Source organism: Grammomys surdaster, unplaced genomic scaffold, assembly GCF_004785775.1.
Source record: "Grammomys surdaster isolate TR1022 unplaced genomic scaffold, NIH_TR_1.0 311, whole genome shotgun sequence".
Classification (NCBI taxonomy): Eukaryota; Metazoa; Chordata; class Mammalia; order Rodentia; family Muridae; genus Grammomys; species Grammomys surdaster.
In genome coordinates, this window is record NW_021604730.1 from 1,234,021 (window position 1) to 1,259,448 (window position 25,428).

The 25,428-nt window shown below is 36.1% G+C and overlaps 1 protein-coding gene and 1 pseudogene across 3 annotated transcripts in view; both read left to right on the forward strand.

Annotated features, from left to right (window-relative positions):
- Lrrc7 (leucine rich repeat containing 7) overlaps positions 1-25,428 on the forward strand; it is a 438,353-nt gene that overhangs the window by 27,813 nt on the left and 385,112 nt on the right. The window lies entirely within an intron of this gene.
- LOC114629541 lies at positions 19,379-20,344 on the forward strand (annotated as a pseudogene).

A 25,428-nucleotide genomic window follows, 5' to 3' on the forward strand; every position in this document is an offset into this window, starting at 1 on the left:
AATGCTTTGTAAAGTGTTAAGGACTAGATAATTTTTACTGAGAATTTAATTACATTTAAACTTATAACCAGAGTAATAATCTGATGAACTAATATACAGCTTTAACAATCTATAACTTACAGATATTCATGTACCTATTAAATTTCTTTTATCTTATAAAATTTCTCAAGTTGCATTCAATCTAAAACAGTCTCTTCTTCTTTCTCTTATTTTTCATATTGCTGTTGTTGTTGCTGCTGCTGCTGTGTGTGTGTATGTGTGTATGTGTGTATATGAGTGTGTGTGTGCCTACATGTCTGTCTGTGTATAAGTGGGTGTATGCATGTGTGTGTGTTGTTCAAGTATGTGTGGGTGCATGTACATATGTGTGTGTGCATGTGTGTGTGCATGTGTATGCATTGTGTATGTGTACACATGTGTATGCATGCATGTGTGTATGTGTGGTCTTGGTATGTTTGTATGTGTAGGTGTGTATGACTAACTGAAAGGGCTCCCCATCCCCAATGTAACACACTTCCCTTCCCTCTGCTCTTTGTACATATTATTGCTAAACTTTTATAAAACCCTCTTGCACTTTTGAGCACTTAAAAACAGTACTTTATATCTTATTCCCAACTCACTATGCTTTTAGAACTCTTCTACAGTTCTTATTCACTGGGAACTTGAATTTGGAGACTTAATCCCTCACCCATTGTCTCTGGAGCCTAGATCTCTGGGCCAATGTGTATAGAGACCTCCCTTTAGTCTACTATAGCAGATAATATTAAGGACCCGGGGTGTTTTGAAGGGCTTTCAAAGTTCCAGGGCATTCTGGAAACAAAAGCATAAAACTCAAATGAGGAATTCTATTTGAGCTATGTGGAGATCTACACATCTACTCCATATCTGTCATTTTAACACTAGACCTCTTATTGGCAACCATGGGTGTCCATATTCCAGTTGTCTTCACTATGACTCACTCTATATTCCTACACAGTAAAACACTCACTTCCTTTGAAGGGAACATCAAATATGTTAGATCAAATCAAATGTTTCTTTATTCTGTAGTAGCAGTAAGAATTTGTGTTCATTTCTCCTAGTTTGATACTTAATGTGCAGATTTTAAAAATCCCAAAAGAAATTCTTTTTCAGGAAGTTTGATTTTCTTTCTTTCTTTTTATTCAAAATGCTCTTAAATTTACTTATTAGCTATATTGTTAAATTTTAGTATAATTTCAAAAAGCTTTCCATTATTTCAAGTTTAGAATATTCTTAGAGAAAGACAATATGCCCAAAGTGTTTCCCTTATGTGGTGGGGTTTGATTTTCTATCTGTATCAAATAAACTCTGTAAAGCCTCATATAGATACTTAAGCCAGAGTAATTATTTATTTGTTTTTATCTGTATTCATTGTCTTCTTCTGTAGTGAACTCTACCAACCTCAAGATTATAAGGTACATAGATTTTAAGAATAAGTATATGGAATACTTTCATACATGAACTATAACATTGGGATCAGTGTTATCTGGTTATAATAAATTAGCATCATTATCTGATATTAAAATTTCTAGCATTTAAAAAATATTGATTATATTCCAAAATACATAAAATATCTATAATAAATTTATTAATTTAATAAATTATATAATATAATTAAATTTAATAAATTTAGTAATATATTAAATATAATAAATAAATTATCTAGATATAATAAATATCTAGATAACTATTCTGTGTCTCTAACTAGACTTTAAATAAAAATCAGATCAAGTTTCTTCATCTCTAAACTTTAGTAAGAGTGTCTTTCTGGTAAATGTACTAATATTAGATATAATAATAATATAAACTAATCAAAATAATTAGTGAATGGTAGAGACCTTTGTGGAGTTAGAAGCTTACTCTTTCATGCTGTTGCATCATATTCTTCCAAAGAACTTAAGTGTGGCAGTTGGTAACTCAGCAATTCTAATAATATTGACAATGGCTAACAACCATTGTTAAAACCCATCCTTTCTGCATACTTTGCCTGAGAATCTGGACTGAGTCTATTCAGTAGTGAGAGAGCCTTCATCTACCCCAAAGTGTCATTACCAGAAACCACTTCCCTCAGTTAGACCTCAATGTCTGAAATACATGCTGGTGTCATGATGGCAATGGACCTTTAGGAGTAAGTATATAAATTATATCTGTGACCAGACTATCTGGGTGAAACAAGTTAAAGGAGGACAAGGTTATGTTGGCTCCTGGTTTCAGATGTTTTTCTTTATCATGGTAAGGAATAAATAGCAAAAGAAGCACTGGTCTGTAGAGGTAGGCCCATTATCACAAAAGAAAACACAGAGAGCTGGACCTGAGCCAAGAGTGAATGTGATTTACACCTAGAGATTTACATCTTCCAGCTAAGCTTTAGCTCTTCAAGGCTCCATAGTACTTAAAGTAAGGCTACCAGTGGTGGATTATGCTTTTATAATATGAATCCATGAAGCCCTTCTGGATTCAGGGCATAACAACAAGAACTGCATCCTAAAATTCTAACATAGTGTTTCAAAGCAATCATGTCAGTGCCATTCACTAAGGAATTTCATCAGCTTACATTGTACTGTTAAGCTAAAAGATCACAACTAGAGCGTCCAGGTCACTCTCCATGCTTAATATCATATAAGAGTGATAGACACCAAATCAAAATACAAATAATCTTTTTGTAGAAATTTAGTCTCTGGGTTCTTTTCAGTCTCACCTACATGTAAGGATGGAAAAATAATAAACATTAAACATTATCTTAAACAAGATTCTTAATGTGTCATAGAAAATTACCATTAATTATTATAAGAAATGGTAGTTAGTAACTGAGGCTATTTTACTTAAACACAATTTGGATTTCACATATAAAATCAAGTTTAATCTTTAGTATATTATATCATAATTAGTTGAAATATGAAAGTAAATTCTAAATACTAAAATGAAAAGAGTAGATGTACTTATTAGTGATTCTGAAAACTCTAAAGAAGATTGTTAACTTGTTTTCTGCCTCAAAACTTTGTAAACATGAAATCCCAGTAGCCCTCCTGAACAGTGAGATGGTCTGTCACCAATGTGCCTCCACTTCATATGCATTGTATTTCCATTACCTTGCTTTAGCATCCAGAGCTGCCAAGAAAATCTTATGTGGGCACCTTATCAAAAGGTGCAGTGGATAAGAAGCTGTTTCTCAGAACAGTGTTTGCCTCATAGATGTCAAGAGGAAAAATTTCACTGCCCAGGAGGCATAAATCACACAGGCTCTGAAGCGAGGCCATCTGAGCCTTAAATAATGCCCCTATGGAAGGTTCAATAAAACAGGAGCTTCCATGATGGATTCCTCCAAGGGAACTATTAATGGGATCTTTAGTGTCCTGACATTGGATCTGTGATTCAGGAGTCATGATCAAGTGAGTATATAGCTCTTCACTTTTGTTGTTTTGAGACAGGTTCTCCTGTAGTTAAAACTAGATTTGAACTTACTTTATCATCAAGGATGGCCTTGAACTCTTGATCCTTTTGTCTACATCCTCAGGTTCCGGAATTTCAGGTATACACACCCATGCCTGGTCATATGTTGCTAAGAATCAAATTCAGGGCTTCCTGTGTACTAGGCAAGTACTCTATAACTGAGCTGTATGCTCCACACACCTCTGCATTTTTCATGCAATTAGAAGCAACAGGAATTTGCTGGAGCAAAGAATGGATATTGTGTCTATCAATCTGTTTGTTAAGTGTCTCTCAAGGCTCCTACCGTTCTCATTTAGAATTGTATTTCCTCTTTTGTTTTCTTTTACATTTTGTCTTGCATATGCCTATTCAAGAATTATTGAGACATGTCCTGTATGAGAGACGCTACAAGTGCTGTGGTAAGATTTAATTCCAATTTCTTTATCCAATCTACAGGGAACAAAGGATGTTGCATTGTCTCCCACTTCATGGGACATGGTATCTCAACTGTTTCCTTTCACTTCCACATCTTCACCCCCACCACACACAAACAAGTGTGTTCTACAGTTTGTGAAACTGAACATATGCTTCAATTTAGTGAAAATATTATAGGAAATTAAATCATTATATGAAATCCACTTGAAAGAACATAAGAATGTCTGTCACCTGGAATGGATCAAAACAGAAATTCCAAGGGGTTATCTTATAACCCAAAAGGCATTGGCCTATGTTGAAATTTTAAAAAAAATTAAAAAGGTTTCCCATTATTTTCCTCAAGAATAGACTTTTTTTGGAACCACTTGGACATTTTCATGACCTTTGAGTTTTAAGCTATTATGCCCACTACATATCATTGAATAATTTCCATCTAGATACCAGGCAAAGATTATTTTGAGCACAGGACTAAGTTCACTATAGTGTTCAGCCAATATGATTCTAGCTAAAGCATAGCTTCATGTATATGGAATATTCTGAAATTTTAATATTTCATCTTAGAGATAGAATTTCTAACAACTAAGGTGTAAATGTAATGATCATAGCTCATGTCTGCACTTACTCCATGTGCTTTTATCATGCCTGGTGTATAGTTAACTTCCAAACATCACTGGAAAGAAAAAAATTATTTTCTAACCTACAAACAAGGAAATTCAGCATTAGTTGGGTAAGATGAGGTTTCCTCAGCATCTTAAGATGCAGAGCTCAGGTCCAAACCCAGGAATTCTTACCTGTTAATATCACAAAAAGGTTTTCGCTTTTTTTAAAAAAAAAAAATCTATTCTATAAGTAATGTTTATAAAACAGTCTCATTTTAATGTACTTTTGAGAATTTTATATGAATACTGAGTTTACATCAAGATCTCTTTACTTTTCAATCTCTCCCCAATCCCTTCCATATCCCTCCTACTCCTAAGATTTATGTCTTTTTATTCTATAATTATAGTATTTGTACATATATTTATAAATACAACCTACTAAGATTTAATGTTGCTCATATGGGTAAGAGTTGACATCTTGGAATTGTCTAACCTATTAGGGGACTCCTCTCTGGAGAAGATTGATTCTTCCTCTCTTAGCAATCATTGACTGCCTTTCAGTTCTTCAAGGTATGAAACCCCAAAACTTGCCCATCTGTCTTGGTGAATTGATCGGTATTCTAATTATTGGATCTTAATTAGGTTGTCGTATTGCTCGGATTTAAAATCCAGTTCATTGACTTTGGCACATGTAACTTGGAAGATGGTCTGAAAGAATAAATATAAGAATGGTCATTTGGTGATGCAGATTGCTTAAAAATTCTTAGTATTTAGTTGATAAATGATCAGATTCTCCTATAAGCAGATTAATAATACAATAAGGTTACAAGAAAAACAGTAAAACCTAAGTACATTTAGTTATATTTTTTAATTGGATATTTTATGGACTTTTCAAATGGTACCACTTACCCCATTTTCCCCACGCCCAGGAATCCCCTATGCCATTCACTCTCCTCCTGCTTCTATGATGATGTGCCAACACCGACCCCCCGACTCCCACCTTCCCACCTTCGAATTTCCCCACACTGGGGCATCCAACCTTCACAGGACCAAGGATCTCCTCTCCCATCTATGCCCAACAAGGCCATCCTTCCCTACATATACAGCTGGAACCATGGGTCCCTCCCTATGTGCTCCCAGGCTGGTGGTTTAGAACAGGGGAGCTCTGGTTGGTTGATATTGTTGCTCTCCTCATGGGGCTGCAAACACTTTCAGCTCCTTCAGTCTTCTCTCTAACTCCTCCATTGGGAACCCCTTGATCAGTTCAATGGTTAGCTGTGAACATCCACCTCTGAATATGTCAGACTCTGGCAGACCTCTAAGGAGACAGCTATATAAGGTTCCTGTCAGCATGCACTTCCTGACATCCAATCCACGTGAATATCTGACTTTGGTGACGGCATATAGGATGGATACTCAGGTGGAATGGTCTCCAGACGGCCCCTCCTTCAGTTTATGTCCCACACTTCGTCTCCATATTTGCTCCCTTGAGTATTTTGTTACTCCTTTTGAGAAGGACTGAAGCACCCTCAATTGGTTTTCCTTCGTCATGAGCTTCATGTGGTTTGTGAGTTGAATCTTGGGTATTGTGAGTTTCTGGGCTAATATTCAATTATCAGTGATTGAAAACTATTTCTGCTCTTTTGTGATTGGGTTACCTCACTCAGGATGATATTTTCTAGTTCCATCCATTTACCTAAGAATTTCTTGAATTCGTTGTTTTTAATAGCTGAGTAATACTCCATTGTGTAAATGTACCACATTTTCTGTATCCATTCCTCTGTTGAAGGACATCTGAATTCTTTCCAGCTTCTGGCTATTATAAATAAGGCTGCTCTGAACATAGTGGAATACATTTCTTGTTATATGTTGGAATATCTTCTGGGTATATGCCCAGGGGTGGTATAGCTGGGTCCTCAGGTAATGCTATGTCCAATTTTCTAAGGAACCGCCAGACTGATTTCCAGAGTGATTGCACCATCTTGCAATCCCACCAACATTGGAGAAGTGTTCCTCTTTCTCCATATTCTCCCCAGCATCTACTATCACCTGAGTTTTTGATCTTAGCCATTCTGTCTGGTGTGAGGTGGAATTTCAGGGTTGTTTTGGTTTGCATTTTCCTGATAACTAAGGATGCTGAACATTTCTTAGGTGCTTTTTGACCATTCGAGTTTCCTCAGTAGAGAATTCTTTGTTTAGCTCTGTACCCCATTATAATAGGGTTATTGGGTTTTTTACTGTCTGATTTTTTGAGTTCTTTGTATATATTGGATGTTAGCCCTCTATCAGATGTGGGATTGATAAAGATCTTTCCCCAATCTGTTGGTTGTCATTTTGTCCTATTGACAGTGTCCTTTGCTTTACAAAAGCTTCGCAATTTTATGAAGTCCTATCTGTCAATTTTTGCTTTAGAGCACAAGCAATTGGTGTTCTGTTCAGGAACTTTTCCCCTGTACCCAAGTATAAAACGTTCTTCCCCATCTTCTCTTCTGTTAGTTTCAGTATATCTAGTTTTATGTGGAGGTCCTTTATCCACTCAGACTTGAGCTTTGTACAAGGAAATAAGAATGGATTCATTTGTATTCTTCTACATGCTGACCTCCAGTTGAACCAGCACCATTTGTTGAAAATGCTGTCCTTTTTCCACTGGCTGGGTTTAGCTCCTTTATCAAAGATCAAGTGATCATAGGTGTGTGGGTTCATTTCTGGGTCTTCAATTCTATTCCATTGATCTTCCTGCTTCTCTCTGTACCAATTCCACACAGTTTTTTTTATCACTATTGGTCTGTAGTACAGCTTGAGGTCAGGGATGGTGATTCTTCCAGAAGTTCTTTTATTGTTGAGAATAGTTTTCGCTATCCTGGGTTTTTTGTTATTCCAAATGAATTTGAAAATTTCTCTTTCTAACTCTGTGAAGAATTGTGTTGGGATTTTAATGGGGATTGCATTGACTCTGTAGATTGCTTTCAGCAAGAAGGCCATTTATACTATATTAATCCTGCCAATCCATGAGTATGGGTGATGGTTCCATCTTCTGAGATCTTGAATTTTTTTTCAGAGACTTGAAGTTCTTGTCATACAGATCTTTCATTTGCTTGGTTAGAGTCACACCAAGACATTTTATAATATTTGAGACTATTATGAAGGGTGTCATTTGCCTAACTTCTTTCTCAGCCTGTTTATCTTTCAAGTAGAGAAAGTCTACTGATTTGTTTGAGTTGGTTTTATAAACAGCCACTCTACTAAAGTTGTTTATTAGGTTTAGGAGTTCTCTGTTGGAAGTTTTGGAGTCACTTAATTATACTAACATATCATTTGTAAATAGTGATATTTTGATTTCTTTCTTTCCTATTTGTATCCCTTTGACTTCTTTTTGTTGTCTAATTGTTTTAGCTAAGACTTCCAGTACTATATTGAATAGGTGAGGAGAGAGTGGGCAGCCTTGTCTAGTCCTTGATCTTAGTGAGATTGTCTCAAGTTTCTCTCCATTTAGTTTGATATTGGCTACTGTTTTGCTGTATATTGCTTTTACCATGTTTATGTAGGGGCCTTGAATTCCTGATCTTTCCAAGACTTTTATCATGAAGTGATATTGAATTTTGTCAAATGATTTCTCAGCATCTAGTGAGATGGTCATGTGGTTTTTTTCTTTGAGTTTGTTTGTATAGTGGATGACATTGATGGATTTCCAAATGTTGAACCATCCCTGCATTCCTGGGATAAAGTCTACTTGACCATGATGAATGATTGTTTTGATGTGTTCTGGATTCAGTTTGTGAGAATTTTATTGAGTATTTTTGCATCGATATTCATAAGGGAGATTAGTCTGAAGTTCTCTTTCTTTGTTGGGTCTTTGTGAGGTGTAGGTTTGAGCATGATTGTGGCTTCATGGAATGAATTGGGTAGTATTCCTTCTGTTTCTATTTTGTGGAATAGTTTGAAGAGAATTGGTATTAGTCTTCCTTTAAGGTCAGATAGAATTCTGCACTCAAACCATCTGGTCCTGGGCTTTTTTTTTTTTGTTGTTGAGGAGACTTTTAATTATTGCTGCTATTTCTTTGGGTTTACGTAATTGTTTAGATGGTTTATCTGCTCCTGATTTAAATTTGGTACCTGGTATCTGACTAGAAAATTGTCCATTTTATCCAGATTTTCCAGTTTTGTTTAGTATAGGCTTTTGTAGGAAGAAATCATGACTTTTTGAATTTCCTCAGTTTCTGTTGTTATGTCTACCTTTTCAGTTCTGATTTTATTAATTTGGATACTATCTCTGTGCCCTCTGGTTATTCTGGCTAAGGGTTTCCTATTTTGTTAATTGTCTCAAAGAATCAGTTCCTGGTTTTGTTGATTCTTTGTTTACTTCTTTTTATTTCTACTTGGTTGATTTCAATCCTGATTTTGATTATTTCCTGCCATCTTCTCCTCTTGGGTATATTTTCTTCTTTTTGTTCTAGAGCTTTTAGGTTTGAAGTCAAGCTGCTAGTGTGTGCTCTCTCCAGTTTCTTTTTTGTAGACAGAGCTATGATTTTTCCCCTTAGAACTGCTTTCCTTGTGTCCCATAAGTTTTGGTATGATGTGGTTTCATTTTCATTAAATTTTAAAAAGTCTTTAATTTCTTTGTTTATTTCTTCCTTGACCAAGTCATCATTAGTAGAGCGTTCTTCAGTTTCCACGTGTATGTGGGCTTTCCATTGTTTTTATTATTATTGAAGACCAGCCTTAGTCTGTGGTGATCTGATAGAATGCAAGGGATTATTTCAATCTTTTTGCATCGTTTGAGGCCTGCTTTGTGACCAATTATATAGTCTATTTTGGAGAAGGTATCATGCTGTGCTGAGAAAATGGTATATTCTTTTGTTTTAGGATGAAATGTTATATAGATATCTGTTAAATCCATTTGGTTCATAACTTCCGTTAATTCCACTGTGTCTCTATTTAGTTTCTGTTTCCATGATCTGTCCATTGCTGAGAATGGGGTGTTGAAATTCCCCACTATTATTGTGTGATGTGCAGTGTGTGCTTTGAATTATAGTAAAATTTCTTTTATGAATGAGGGTGCCCTTGCATTTTGAGCATAGATGTTCAGAATTGAGAGTTCATCTTGGTAGATTTTTCCTTTGACTAGTATGAAGTGTCCTTATATTTTTTGATAACTTTTGGTTGAAAGTCGATTTTATTCAAAATTAGAATGGTTACTCCAGCTTGTTTCTTTTGACCATATGCTTGGAAAATTGTTTTCCAGCTCTTTATTCTGAGGTAGTGTCTGTCTTTGCCACTGAGGTGCATTTCTTGTATATTGCAAAATTCTGGGTCCTGTTTATGTATCTAATCTGTTAGTCTACATCTTTTTATTGGAGAATTGAGTCCATTGATGTTAAGAGATATTAAGGAAAAGTGTTTGCTGCTTTCTGTTATTTTAGTTATTAAAGGTATAATTATGTTTGAGTAGCTATCTTCTTTTGGGTTTGTTGGAAAATTACTTTGTTGCTTTTTCTAGGTTACAGTTTCTCTCCTTGAATTGGAGTTTTCCATCTATTATCCTTTGTATGGATGGATTTGTTAGAAGATATTGTGTAAATTTGGTTTTGTCATGGAACATCTTAGTTTTTCTATCTACAGTGATTAAGGGTTTTGCTGGTTATAGTAGTCTGGGCTGGCATTTGCTTTCTCTTAGAGTCTTTATGATATCACTCCAGGATCTTCTGGCTTTTATAGTCTCTGATGAGAAGTCTGGTGTAATTCTTATAGGTCTGCCTTTATATGTTACTTGACCTTTTCCCCTTACTGCTTTTAGTATTTTTCTTTGTTTATTTTGCATTTGATGTTTTGATTATTATGTGACAGGAGGTATTTCTTTTCTGGTCTAGTCTCTTTGGAGTTCTATAGGCTTCTTGTATGTTCATCAGTGTCTCTTTCTTTTGGTTAGGAAAGTTTTCCTCTATAATTTTTTGAAGATATTTACTGGCTCTTTAAGTTGGAAATCTTCACTCTCATCTATGCCTATTTTCCTTAGGTTTGGTCTTCTCATTGTGTCCTGGATTTCCTGGATGTTTTGGCTTAAGATCTTTTTGCATTTTGCATTTTCTTTGACAGTTGTGTCAATGTTTTCTATTGTTTCTTCTGCACCTGAGATTCTCTCTGCTATTTCTTGTATTCTGTTTGTGATGCTTGCATCTATGACTCCTGATTTCTTTCCTAGGTTTTCTATTTCCAGGGTAGTCTCTCTTTGATATTTCTTTATTGTTTCTACTTCTGTTTTTAGATCCTGGATGGTTTTGTTTAATTCCTTCACCTGTTTGGTTATGTTTTCTTGCAATTATTTAAGGAATTTTTATATTTCCTCTTTAAGTGCTTTTACCTGTTTACTTGTGTTTTCCTATACTTCTTTAAGGGAGTTGTTTATGTCCTTCTACAAATCCTCTATCATCCTCATGAGAAGTGATTTTAAATCTGAATCCTGATTTTCCAGTGTGATGGGGTGTCCAGGACTTGCTATGGTAGGAGAACTGGGTTCTGATCATGCCAGGTAACTTTGGTTTCTGTTGCATATATTCTTGCACTTGCCTTTTGCTATCTGGTTAACTCTAGTACTACCTGCACTCACTGTCTCTGGCTGGAGACTGTCTTTTCAGTTATCTTGCTTATGTCCAAACTCTTCAGAGTCCCGATGTCTCTGTGATCCTGTGATTCTGAACTCTTGGGTGGAAGAGCACCTGGGACTCAGTCTTGCTCTGGGATCCTGAAATCCTGCTGCTCTGAGTGCAGTGGTTTCTGTGCTCCAAGTGCAGTTGTTCCTCAGCTGCTCTGAGTGCAGTGGTTCCATCACTGCTCTGCTGCTCTATGAAGGTTCAGGATATGGTGTCTTCATGGAAGCAGACATGCTGGGTAGATAAAATTTTAATAAAGTATATTTAAACATCTAATTCTTGCTTTAATCTATTTTTTAGTATTTGCTTTTGAAATAAATTAAAAATGATTAAATGAATAATTCAAAGTTGTCTTTAGAGAACAGAAGACACATGATGAATGTTCTTTGGTTTAACAAATATAAGTATGAAGACTAGAGTGGGGATAGCTCAGTGACAGTATATTTGTCTAGCATGTATGAAACCCAAAGCTCATTCCTCATAAACACACACACACATACACACACACACACACACACACACACACACACACACACGTGCACACACAGCATGTAGTGACAGTTTAAAATATCAGCAGGAGTCTTGGGTGTGTTAAATGTGCTATAATAGATACTATTCCTGATCTCAGTTGATAATGTTCTTCCTGTGCAAACACAAAGACTTGAGTTCACAACCTTAGTACCTATGATAAAAACCAAGCACACAGAAGTTCACAGCTGAAATCTCAACACTGGTGAGGTGAAGAAAACAGGATTCTTGGGGCTCACTAAGCAGCAACTCTAGATGAATCAGCAAGCTTCAAGTTCAATGAGAGACCTTATCTCAAAAAGTAAGGGAGAGCATAATAAAGGAAGACATATAATAACATCAGCCTCTGGCACACACACACACACACTTTCAGCTGCATGAATTCATGTCTACATACCCCTATTTGTTTGTGTTCACACAAAAATACAGTCACATGGGTACACACACTCATACACATATGTTTCCAGGCTTGTGAACCTAACTCTTAAGATGTCTTTCCTTCATAAATCCATGTTGCAACAAGATTTAAAAAAAAGTTTACAACTTAAAATCCACATGTTTTCTTTGCATATTCCCCATTTTTGACAAGTCTTTAAGGTATATAGATGTAAAAGTTTGAGCCAAAGACTGGCCATGATTTTTATATGGTTTTCTCTTTGTATGTTATTTGTCAATGCAGTGTTCAGATCACTGGCTCTGAATTCAAGCTCCCACACACTTGAGTTTTAAACTATGCTCTGATTTTTCAACTTAAGGAAACAGATGCTGGAATATCTCATGGTCACAAACACAGCAACTGACCCTAAACTTCTTAGGACTTTGGTGCCAATCCCTAGGAGACTGCCCATCCCTCTTCAGTCCACTAGTCAGTGTGATTCTAGACTTACTGTTTCTTAATTCTTTATTTCTCAAATGAGAATAATGACTGTTCATGTTGAGAATTTTAATATCTAAATGAAATATCAACAAGATATCAATAAATAACGGAAGATATGAAAAAATGTTTAATTCTTATTTTCATTGACTTCTTGAAGTTTACATTCTGTAATAATTGTCTAGCTAGCTTACACAAGCATCCCCAGTGATCCAGACATTTTTTGATATCAGTAACATCAAAATACATATTTATGTGCATACTTATTTATCCCTATGGTGGTTGGAATAAAAATAGGCCCCATAGACTCAGAAGGAGTGACATTATTTAAGATGTGGCCTTGTTAGAGTGGATGTGTGTCATAGCTTTAATGTCTCAGAAGCTCAAATCAGGCCCAGTGGCTCACTTTCTCTTTCTGCTGCCTGCTGACCTGGATGTAGAACTCTCGACTACCTCTCCTGTACCATGTCTGCCAGCGTACTATCATACTTCCTGCCATGATGATTATGGATTAAACCTCTGTACTGTAAGACATCCCAGAGTTGCCATGATCATGGTATCTCTTCACAGTAATGTAAACATTAACAAAAGCAGAATTTGATGCTAGGAGTGGAGTATTTCTATGATAGGCCTGACCATTGTTTTATTTGAGGACATATAGAACAACTTGAGACTTTGGACTAGAAAAATGATTGGGAATTTTAAGTGAGGCTTAATGGGCTATACTAATAGAAACATGGAAGTCAGTGATGCTGAGAGTGATTTGACCTGAGGGACCTTCCTGGCTCAAGAGGTTTCAGAGGACAAGAATGTCAGTATGTGGCCTAGAAACCATTCTTGTGATATTTTGGCAAAAGAGAAGAAAAGAAAAAAGAAAAGAAAGAATGAAAATGTGGCTGCCTTCTGTCCTTGACTAAAAAGTCTGCCTGAGGTTAAATTGAAGAGCTTTGGATTAATGGCATTAGCAGATGAAATCTCAAAACAGACTAGTATCATTTCTGTCATGTGGCTATTAATGTTCATTCTATGTGAATCTATAATGAAAAGGAGTAAGCTGAGCAAGAAAAAAAATACAAAATATACAGTCTGAGGAGAAAAAAGGTACCAGAAAGTTGAACAAAGCTAAGTCTTGTGTTCATGGAAAAAAACAGATTAAAGAAAATCCTGATGTTGAATGGAATAAGGGGAATGATGACCTCAAGGAAGACTCCATCAAGATAAGCTTCCAACTCCCAATTTGTGAAAAGGAATTAAAGATAAACTTAGTGCTGGATGTGATAGTGCATACCTTTAATCATAACCCTCCAGAAACAGAGAAAGTTAGATCTCTGAGTTTGAGGCTACCCTGCTCTTACAGATTTCCAGGACAGCAAAACTTAGACAGTGAAGGAAATACCAAACACAGAAAGCTAGTTAAATTATATTTGAACAAGGGGGTCGTGTTCCAGCCCCAGCTTTAGTAACTTGGTAGGTTTAGCTATGTGGTTTTGTTTTTAGAATCAAGAATATACTAAAGGTGTTATGGAATCTTTCTCCATGGCTTAGGAAAACCACTGAGGCCATGAGTGTATCAGGGATGTCCATGCATGGAGGTCCAGAGAGACCACTGTGGGAAGCTGTGAAGGTAAAGCCTGGACTTCCTTGGAGACCTCAAGATACTGAAGATGCCAAATGGGTGGCATTCCTACCAAGGAAAGCTGCTAACAGGAAGTGGAAACAACTCAAGAGAAAGAAGTGTGTTTCAGTAACAAAGCTGAAAGGAGTTGGAGACCTTAAGAGTACTTTGGTATCAAACATGGAGATTCAGAGTTTGGAGTTTGTCCAGCTGGTTTTCAGTCTTTTTTTTTTCAGCCCAGTATTCTTCACTGTGTTCCCTCTCCTCCTTCTCTTCCCTCTCCTCCTTCTCTTCCCTCTCCTCACTTTTAGAATAGTAATATATACCCTGTGCCATTATATGTTGGAAGTATGTGATCTGCTTGTGGTACTGCTAGCACCATTGAAAGAAACTCACCAAAGAGCTGTTCTTGAGGTTCCTCTGGCTTCAGCAGCCTCAGGCTGGTTGGTGACCCTTGCTATTTCTTCAGGATTGAACTACAGCTGCTGTTTCCTTTGTGGTGTCTGCCTGCCAAAAGGGCTGGATTGAAACTGATGATTCATGTTTGGTGTTTGCTACAGAACTGAACTGCTGACAAAGAAGATTGATCTCATCCCCAAAGAAGTATTGCTAAACAGGTCCACTTTCCCCATATCCTAATAACTTTTCTCTCCCATTACCTCTTGTGGGTGGTGGGCAAGAGGAGAAGTTGAACATTTATTAAAATAGGCTGCAAAAACTATATGTCTACACTCTCCTTCCATTCATCCCTCAGACCTATACATACTGCATCCAAACAGACTCACACTCACCCTGAATTCTCATCACATCAGACCTGAAATAGCCCAGGATTGTCTTAGCAGATTTTCTTGTCATCAATGCTATATCCCTCAAGTGCATTCTGTATGCTGCCAACAAGTATCTTTCTAGAAACTACTAATCCATTCATTATGTCATATCTCTTCATTGTGATTTAACCTTCATTTTGCTTGATTGAACTCCACTCAAATTGAAAGCACTGGCACCTAAACTCAAACTACCAACCAAAGAGCATGTAAGGGCTGGACCTAGGCCTTCTATACATTTGTTGCAAGTGCCCAATTTAGTCTTCATGTGGGTCCCCTAACAATTGGAACATGGGCTCTGACTCTCTTACCTGACTTTGAATCTCCATTCCCTAGCTATACTGCCTTGCTTGGACTTAGTATGAGAGAGTGGGCTTAGTCCTGCTGTGATTTGATGTGTCCTGGTGGGTTGGTACCCATAGGGAGTTTCCTCTTCTCTGAGAAGAAAATGGAGCAATGTCAGGGAGTACATGAGGGTAATACAGGAAGGAGAGGAGGGAGGGAGGTTATAGTCAGAATATAAAGTAAAAAAAAAATAAAATGGGAAATTGTCTATCCTGAGGACATCTTTTGAGAGTATGAGTATATATATATATGGTATTTCATTAGCCATTTTCTACAGATTGATTCATTTTAAGCATACATTTACGTATATGGTGGGCATATTATTCACCCAGAACATAATAGCTCACTTGTTATGACTTCATGGTGGCCAGATGTGCTGAAATCTATCCACAGTGAAATCACAGATGTCACATCGGTAATATGTTACAATATGAGATTTCCGTGAATACTTCACCATTTGCCTCTTTTTAAATTTGACCATTACATATTCCAAAGTGTTTCTTGCCACCATGTACATGGAGATACTGTATTGGTACAGTTAATTAGCTTGAGGACACCAATCATGACTTACAGCATTCTAAGGCCAGGCTCCTGGTGCCTCTGTTCAACATTAACATTGACTCACCTGAGCTTCTTAATCTCTTTCATGTCTATCAATCTTCAGACTATTTCAGGTCACGGTGAAATTAACATTCTCTGTTCACTCATTTCTTACCTGACCTAGCATGGTAAATGAAGCATAACTATTGTTAAAGTATACCTGACACTCTAGGAAGAATCTCATTAGATAGAAAGGGAAAAAAAGAAGAAAAGAAAGTGAAACTAGCCTATAGATGTTTGCTGCATCTTAGTGTTGTGGATCACACATGGATGAAATAGATCTTATCTCAGCTTGACAAACAGAGAAACAACGCCTCAGAGAAGGTCAAAAATGAGCCTAGTAGTTGTTACTCATTCATGATTTTCTGGTTCCATGTTCTTTCAAAATTCATACATGTGCCTGCAATGCCATGCCCTGAAGATGCAGACAATCAGGTCTCATGGCCTTTGTTACGAAGTTGTTCTTTAGTCTCTATGACAATTCAGGGTAGACTTTCTTTGAGAACTACACAGAATTGCTAGAAGTGTTTTACTCTAGTTTTTATGAACCTAGCCATGAGAGAATATAGAACTAATTATTTTCTAAGTTATGTTGTAAGCTGTTTATCATGTTTTTTTAAAATTTGGCACAAATTGATAGTGAAATATTTAGTTGCAAAGCTTTAAAAAACAATGCTTCCTCATTCATCATAAAACTCTTCTGGTAGATGAAAAGGAATCTGGTGTAAGTGATGTCTAGTTGCCTCGAAACCTGGGTCCAGCCATAGCTTTTTGCACTATATAGTTAGATGATATTACAAGCAGCTATGGTGCCCATGACACCCACTCCTCTTGTTTCCTCATGATCATGCTCCTCCATGTTTATGTCTTCACTGCCTACAAGTGTTGAAGAAGGACCCACTTATTTCCAGCTGCAAATATAAGCAAATTTGTTGTTACTCATCATGACCTTCCAACCTGTTTTGTCAATACTGGCTTAAACCTAGTTCTAAGACATGATTAGAAGTCCGAAAAGTGTTGGTTCATTGCAAGGAGAAGACAGAGCATGTTCCTCTGGGAAGAATAGGAAGACAGAAGCAGGTAAAATATATATGAGGTAAAATAGCAGTACTTATTTCTTGCTAAACAACTTGCTATTTTATAATTAATTGAGATTCATAGAAATTTCAAAGATAATAAATGGTGTATACTTTTGTCCACATCCTCTCTATCTTATTAATTTGCCAAAATTAATTGATACATTATTAAGTATAGTCCATAGTTTTTCAGGCTTCCTGGGTTTTTAATCTATCATTTAATTTTATATCATTGATGTCCATTATTAATTTCACACCCTTATTTTGTGATATTGTTCTACTTTTCTATGGCTGTCATGGCAATTCCCCTCAAACAAAGTAACAAAGCAGAAATGAGTTACGTTGACATGGTGAGGTAGGAAGCTTCAAATTAAGGTGTGAGATGGTGGGATTTTCTACATGGTTCTAACAGATTGTGAGTCTACTCCAGAATTCCCTCATAGTGGTTAGGACTCTGGAAACAGATGGCATCCCTTACCTCATGGCCACATGATCCCAGTTCCCTCCAGTGCCCGTCCTTTTCTTTACCTATGTCTTTGCAGGTCTTGCTTCTTAAATTCTTTAAGGATTTAAATTTAGTCTCTCCCCCCCCTTTTTTAACACCTTGTATTATAATTTCTGATTAGGGTGTAGAACCCACCCTAAGTCCAGAGTGTTCTTATCTCAAAATCTATAAACTACATTTCCAAATAAGGTCATGTTCAGTGACAAGATATTTTTTTTACTCTTTGAAGCCAATGTTCATACCAGTGCAGATAGATAGCCTAGGCAATAAAATTCAGATGAGACAGACATAAACCCCATAAATTTTCTTGTGAATAATTTGCCATGTTAGAATAATTATACATTATAGTATTTTTTTATTGCATCAAATGATAATTTCTATTCCTACTATAACTCATGTTTATAATGTTTCATTACTGGAATAAATTTACTATATATTTACACATGTAATTTTTGCTTAAATAGTATTTTAATTCTAAAAACAAATGAGAACATTAGCTTTTAAGAAAAATAAGTAGAAATTTCAGTTACATTAATTGGATTATAAATTCTAGGGAATAGATGTTTTATAATTTTTGTAATAATCTTTAATAACCTTCGAATTTCTTGTTTTAGTTTAATCTTATCATGTGTTCTTTGGAAAATCCAGGATGTGGTGTTAGGTGAAGCAGCTTGTTCTAAGTGTTAAACATGATTCTCTTTTTCCTTAGTTTTTAGGAGCTCTCTGCCTTTGTGATATTAACCAATGATTAGTTTTAATTTTCCTCAAAGTTGGTTAGAAAATAAGTGAATTCTTTCTTCAAACATAAAAATACTTACAAAAACTCAAATACCAGGCTTAAGAATTGATTTGTTTTATTTTTTGCCTTTGCAAGCTTTTCAATATTATAAATTGTGTTGTTGATTTTTCAGTTTCTTTGGAATCAGAGAAATAAACTATATTCTTGGGACTTTTAGGAAGGAAGTTGATATAACTCTACCTCCACTTAAAAAATATTTTAAAAATCCAAATCACAGCTTTTATATTGTTATTTCTAAGATTTTTCATAGATACACATTTTTTTTCAAATTCAAAAAACTCTATAATCCCAGATCTCTCAAAAAACTACAGTCTACAATTTTATTTTATATGGCCCGTTCATTTTTGATTTGATTCTAGTCCACATAGCCAAGTGTCATTATTTTACCTTAGAACTAAACAATAAAATTATTTTCACTACAAATAAATGGCCTTTAAAGAAACTGACATCCTATAATGTCACCTAATAATTCCTCCGTGAGTGAGAAAGGCAGGTGAATTATAGAAGTGATCTGCTAAAGCAAGACAGGGCACAGTTAACACCATAGCTGGACTTAGTGGTCTAAATTATTGGATTAACTCTGACAGGGAGCAGGACCCTGGGATAGCAGCATTAAGGACAGCTTCTGTTTTGATGAAGGGATGAAGCATTTTGTCATCACTTTCTGGCTGGATGGATTTTGCTGTAATTATTTGTAAGTAGTTCTAAATAATGCCAATACCTCTGCTTTGCTTCAATTATCTTATCTCAGTGGCAGCAGGTTTTAGGGTGACTTGGCCATTCTGAGATTTTTGAAATAAAATAATACAGATTAATAAATGCCAATAAGAGAAAAAATAAGTGCCTATAAAAGTCAAGCTATTATTGACTCTGAGGAGCTCTGGAGAAATAAAAGAAAAAGGAAAGATTATTCACATAGCTTCTGAATTTTCTAGACCGTGTGTACTTACTACAAGGTATCCAACTTCCAAACGCTGTTTAAAAAATTCTCTTGAGAACTGGAGGGTTGGTTTGGCTGTTAAGAGTATTTGTTGGGAGTCTCATCGTTGCCATTAAGGAGCACGGCGTGGGACCCTAGTTTGGGATTCACATATACACTTCAGAATGCCGGGTCTAAATTGTAGATTTTATCAACACAAATTTCCTGAGGTGGAAGATGTAGTGATGGTGAATGTAAGATCCATTGCTGAAATGGGGGCCTATGTCAGCTTGTTGGAATATAATAACATTGAAGGCTTGATTCTTCTTAGTGAATTATCCAGATGACATATTCATTCTACAAACAAACTGATCTGAATTGGCAGAAATGAATGTGTAGTTGTCATTAGAGTGGATAAAGAAAACGGATATATAGATTTGTCAAAAAGAAGAGTTTTTCCAGAGGAAGCAATCAAATGTGAAGACAAATTTACAAAATCCAAACCTGTTTATAACATTCTTCGCCATGTTGCTGAGGTATTAGAATATACCAAGGATGAGCAGCTGGAAAGCCTGTTCCAGAGGACTGCCTGGGTCTTTGATGACAAGTACAAGAGACCTGGATATGGTGCCTATGAAGCCTTTAAGCATGCAGTCTGACCCATCTATCTTGGATAGTTTAGATTTGAATGAAGATGAAAGAGAAGTTCTCATTAACAATATCAATAGGCGTTTGACCCCGCAAGCTGTCAAAATTCGAGCAGATATTGAAGTAGCTTGCTATGGTTATGAAGGCATTGATGCTGTAAAAGAAGCCCTGAGGGCAGGTTTAAATTGTTCTACAGAAACCATGTCCATCAAGATTAATCTAATAGTGCCTCCCAGGTATGTGATGACGACAACAACCCTAGAGAGGACAGAAGGCCTCTCTGTCCTCAATCAGGGTATGGCAGTCATCAAAGAGAAGACTGAGGAGATGAGAGGAGTGTTCAGTGTTCAGATGGAGCCCAAAGTGGTCACAGATACAGATGAGACTGAACTTGCAAGGCAGCTGGAACAGCTTGAGAGAGAAAATGCAGAAGTGGATGGAGATGATGATGCAGAAGAAATGGAAGCCAAAGCTGAAGATTAACGTTTTGAAAAACAGTCGAATTTAAGGACTACGAAGCAGCCCTTCTTGTCTGTAAACCCTAGACTTGAAAGTTTTCCAGTATTGAAAACTTCAAAGCTGAATATTTTTATTTCCAAATATTTAAGTATTCAACAAGCCAGAATCTAAATGCCCTCCTTTGTGTCAGCTGTTTTCACATAGTGGCTCTTAACACCTCAAGCATTTTTTAAGGGAGTGGCTTGATTTGACCAGAGACATCTTAAACAGCAGTCCTAAACTTGGCCTTGTCCATGTCTGATGTCTCTGGATTGGCACCCTTATGGTTCAGAGATTTACCAGGGTCTCCAAACACAAACAATCCCAATCTTTCTATATAAAATGTATTCAAGCAAACATCAAATAAATTTCTGGGATATTTAAAAAAAAAAGTATTTGTTGCTCTTTCATTGAACCTGAGTTCAATTACTAACACTGTGTGATGTCTTAGAATCATCTGTATTTCTAGTTCCAGCAACCCAACAACCTCTTCTGACCTCTGCAGGTACCAACCACAAATTCAGTGCACATACATGCAAGTAAAACACTTATGAACATAAAATAAAATTATTTTTATCTAAAGAGAAAGTTCCTTGAAATAAATGAAGCATTGTCTGTAGATTGTGCTCACCTGAACACCTGTGTTCAAAGTGGATTTCTAGTCTGTACTGAGGAAAGACATTGGTTCTTGAAATGATTGACCCACTTATTTTCAAAGCCAACTTCATGAAGAGGGGTTAGTTAGTCTCCCATGATGTTGGCTACTGCTGAGGTCCATCCTAGACTTGAATAATTTCCACTTTGAGACACAAATAACCTTCATCTAATAAATGTGTGGCATGGCACTGTACCCTGGGACAAAGGAATAGATACAGGATAAATCTCAAAAGCATCCAATAAAAGCATAACTGTATTTTGAAAATGTTGTTTTAATTGTTTAAAAACAAACTTTGACAAACAAAAAAAGATGCTCTCCCTACCCATTTTGCTCTTGCAATATTAATGAGTATTTAGCTTCCCTGTGGCTCCTATTAGCTGCATGCCTACACTCAGATTGTTAAACCTGGGCTTGGTTGTTAGATGATCTTTTCAGTTTTTCTCTCCCATTTATACTACACCTTTGGCAAATCTAAAATGAAAATTTTGTTGTTGTCTGGATACATTTTCAGCAGTATCCAAGTGTTGTATATTAGGTGTTGATTCACAGTTTCAAAGGAGTGTCTTTAACAATTCTTTTTCATTCATTTTTTATGTCTTCATTACTATTCTAAAAAGAGTCTTTTAGAGTTTCTCTAAAAAGAGTCCATTCTAAAAAGAGTACCTTGCCTGAGCCATCTTGTACCTCAGCCCCTCTTTCTATGTGCTAAAGACTGTTGCAGCATCTCTGTAAACTGGGACTTCTGCAAACTCATTTGAACTTCCCTAAATTATTTTCCATTTGGCCAGTGGAAACAAATATAATACCACCCTGCATCTAGCTGGTGCAAGCAGAGTCCACTCAACAATTATGATCCCATGGCCCCTTAATATTAATATTAAAAGGTAGTTCAGACTAAAACCTGATACATGAAATATCTTCCAACAAACCAAGTAAATGTTTACATTATTTTTATTGTTTTATTAATTCATTGAGAGTTTCATGCATTCATGCAATATATTTTAATCGTCTTCTTGCAATAGACACAAAGTTTCATTCAATGATGGACATATACAGGTAGAGTGTGATTATCTACTTATCCAAAATTCTGTCCAGGAGCTTTAACATAAGAAAGACATACCTCTAATTTACAACTGATACTTAATTTTGAGTATTAGGGTTATCTAAAAGAACATAACTGAAAAATAAATGAATATATATGACATTTATTGACAGGTTGTGGTCAAGGTAACACAACAATGACAGTCTCCCTACAGAAAGACAAAGAATCTAGTAAGTCTATGAGGCTGAACGTCCCACTTGGTCTTAAGTCTATGTTGAAATCCCAAAGAAGTAAATCCTAATACCCATGCAGGAATGTTTCAGCAATCATATAGATAAATTTGCTAGTGAAAGTAAGGGAAAGAAACAAAACACAAAAGCTTCTTTCTTCATTGTCCTTATTTTGTAGGCTGCTACCAAAAGGTGTGGCCCTGATTTTTTATATATTTTACTTTTATATTGGATATTTAATTTACATTTCAGATGTTATCCCCTTATCCCATTCCCCACCCACCCAGGAACCCCCTATCCCATCCCCCCTCCTCCTGCTTCTATGAGGATATGCCCCCCTGTCCCCCCCCACTCCCACCTCCCCACCGTCAAATTCCCCCATACTCGGTGTCCAGCCTTCATGGGACCAAGGATCTCCTCTCCTACCTGTGCCCATCAAGGCCATCTTCCCCTACATATACAGCTGGAGCCATGGGTTCCTCCCTATGTGCTCCCAGGCTGGTGGTTATGGATCTTCCCTCCTCAAAAGATTCAAAAATCCTTCACAGGTACATCTCATCTGTTTGGATTTCAACTGATTCTAGATACAGTCAAATATTTGCCATCACATATTGCATAGCAAAATAATGATGATGAAAATGATGATGATATTTTATCTACAAATTTCATATAAATACAATTTTTACAAAGTTTATATTTTTCCATAGGAACATGCCCAGGTCTTGAGATCTTTAAAGATGAAGCAGATACAGCCTGAAAATCTTAGGCTTCACAAGTTGGGGAAAGTATGATTCTATGAAAGCAGAGAGGAAGGAGATGGACTTCACTATTGACCTTAGACTGTATATCACAGCTCTTAGAATCTTCCATGTATTATGTGCATTCAGCTAGGTGGTATTTTATCTTCTGATGATTCAAATCTGATTCACTTCTGCATATTCATAAAGGTGATTAATTAAGCACAATAGCAGAAAATAAGTCATCATGTTATTTTTTGCATGTTTCTAATCTCTACTGACCAAAAAAAAAAAAAAAAAAAAAAAGGCTATACAAAAAAAACCCAGAAAACCTGATAGTAGTCCTCAGAAATAAACACAGGCTATACAGAAGTTTGGGTTTTTTTTTCTGCCTTTTTCCCCCAATCTGCTTTTATACCATTTTAATTACATGCAATTATTAAGGTCAGTTCTAAGTTGAAGAACTAGCAATGCAGTAGATACAAATAGTCAAGGAACAAGAAAGACAATAATCACAAATACTCAAAGAACAAGCAAGGTAATAAACAAAGTCCTGAGAAGTCTAAAAACAATTTTTAAAACAGTTTTTTAGTGTGAATATTACAATTGGCATTTTATGGGTGGATAAGTTGGTGGTACATGTATTGAACACAGGCAATACAGCCTACTTGTGACGCAACCTGGCTTTACTCAAACCAGTATAGCTTTAAAGCCTTGTTTTTAACCAATGTGATTAATAACTTCCTTAAAGTAAAAGTTCTAAAGAATATTGTATGGTGTGTGTGTGTGTGTGTGTTTGTGTGTGTGCTTTATTCATATATTTTGGTGGTGAGGTTTTTATGTTTTAATTATGCACTGCTCTAGAAAGCACTAAACTGCTGTTTACACAGAACTTTCATTGTGCACACCAACCTCCAGAATAATTTTCCATGCTTTTTCATTCATACGAAGCACAGGAATATTAAAATGGAGTCTGAGTAGCCTATGCCCATGTTCAGCTACAGTCATAGTTCTGCTATTCCTGTTCCTTGAAGATTGACATTAACTTGTTCAAGGTATTTTAAAGAAGAACCAATGTATGTTACTTCACCTGTGGGCACTGTGAGGTGCAACTTACAAGGAGAGCTGTGGAGCTTCTGTAATGAGTCCTTCTTCTTTCTTATAGAAGTCACAGGGCCATTTTTCCTCAATTTTCTGTGACAAAGACTTAATTGACACTCTTTGATGATATTTAAACAACTGTGTTATCCCTTTTGTTCTGAAATACTAATGGTTAGATCTAAGGATTTAGTAAGGTTCCATACTTGGCTTAGAAGGAAGCCTTGTGTCTCCCAGAGATATTGCTTGAATACAGTTTGCCCATATTCAGTGCTGATAAGGCTGGGCATGGGAACCAGACTATTGTCCTTCAGTATTTATACCACCCTTTATTCTCTAGCTTCTTTAAAAACTTTCTTTAAATTCATATGAGTCATAGATTAAAAAAATAAACACATTTATTGACCCTTTGACTTTATCTTATTTTGGCTTTGTAGAAATTTTAAATTTAATTTAATAATATAAAACATATTGCCATGATCAATTCTTATTAGTCACACATATATATTATACATATATGTATAGCTATATACACATATATGTATATATAGTCAATTCTTGTTATTACATACATGTACTACTGTAATATAATTACTGCTGTGAGTTGCAACTTCATAGTCTGAGTCAGAGTTCCAAAACAATGTTCCTAAGGGAAATACAAATGTAGGCTCATGTAAGCTGGTGGCTACACTCTCACTGTAGCCTATGTTTATGTAATTATGAATTTTTCTATCTTAAAACAGATTTTTCAATATTTAGTTTTTAAAATTATTTACCTTTTTTATTTGCATCAGTGATTTACTCATATGTATGTCTGTGTACCACATTCATGTCTAATGCAGATGTCAGAAGGTGTTGGATTTCCTGGAGTTTTAGATGGTTATGAGATATTATGTACATGTTCTGCTAGAGCAGCAAGTTCTCTTAACCATTGAACCATCTATCAGGCCCTCTCAACATGTTTTTGTTAGTTCATTAATATTGTATTTTTTTACTAACAGCATTGTAACTCCTGCTTCAATGATCTTTCCTAACACACAGCATTTCTACATGGCTGTATCTCAGTCTCCTTATGTTTAAAGGCTGAACAGTGCTTTGATATTATGCAGGGACATTGTAAAACACAAGTGAAAATGCTAAAGACCACAAAAGGAACCTGTGTTAACATGGGCCAGTCACTAAAACAATAAAGAAGAGACAGCATATTTTGACACATGCACACTGAGCCATTCAAGTCAGCAGCTTCTCTATTCACAGATGCCCATAGAATCATGGCATGTTTGATGTTTTCCTGGGCAACTCAA